Genomic DNA, 361 nt, shown 5'->3' on the forward strand with positions numbered 1-361 from the left:
AGCTATGGGGGGGAAAAAAGAGGAACAACTGTAATAATCTGAGCAATAAAGATTTAATTTCAAAAAAGTCACAATTGAAAAATAAATATGAATTTAAAATAGATTCTATTTGTTATTACTGCAAATATATTTCATCTTTATCTTTCCATATTGGGCCTCAAATCTCTCCCCATCTTACAAAAAAATAAAAATAAATAAATAAATAAATATATTTTATTGATCTTTTACAGAGAGGAAGGCAAAGGGATAGAGAGTTAGAAACATTGATGAGAGAGAAACATCAATCAGCTGCCTCCTGCACACCCCCTACTGGGGATGTGCCTGCAACCAAGGTACATGCTCTTGACCGGAATCAAACCTG

The sequence above is a fragment of the Myotis brandtii genome, unplaced genomic scaffold (assembly GCF_000412655.1).
Source record: "Myotis brandtii unplaced genomic scaffold, ASM41265v1 scaffold366, whole genome shotgun sequence".
Lineage (NCBI taxonomy): Eukaryota > Metazoa > Chordata > Mammalia > Chiroptera > Vespertilionidae > Myotis > Myotis brandtii.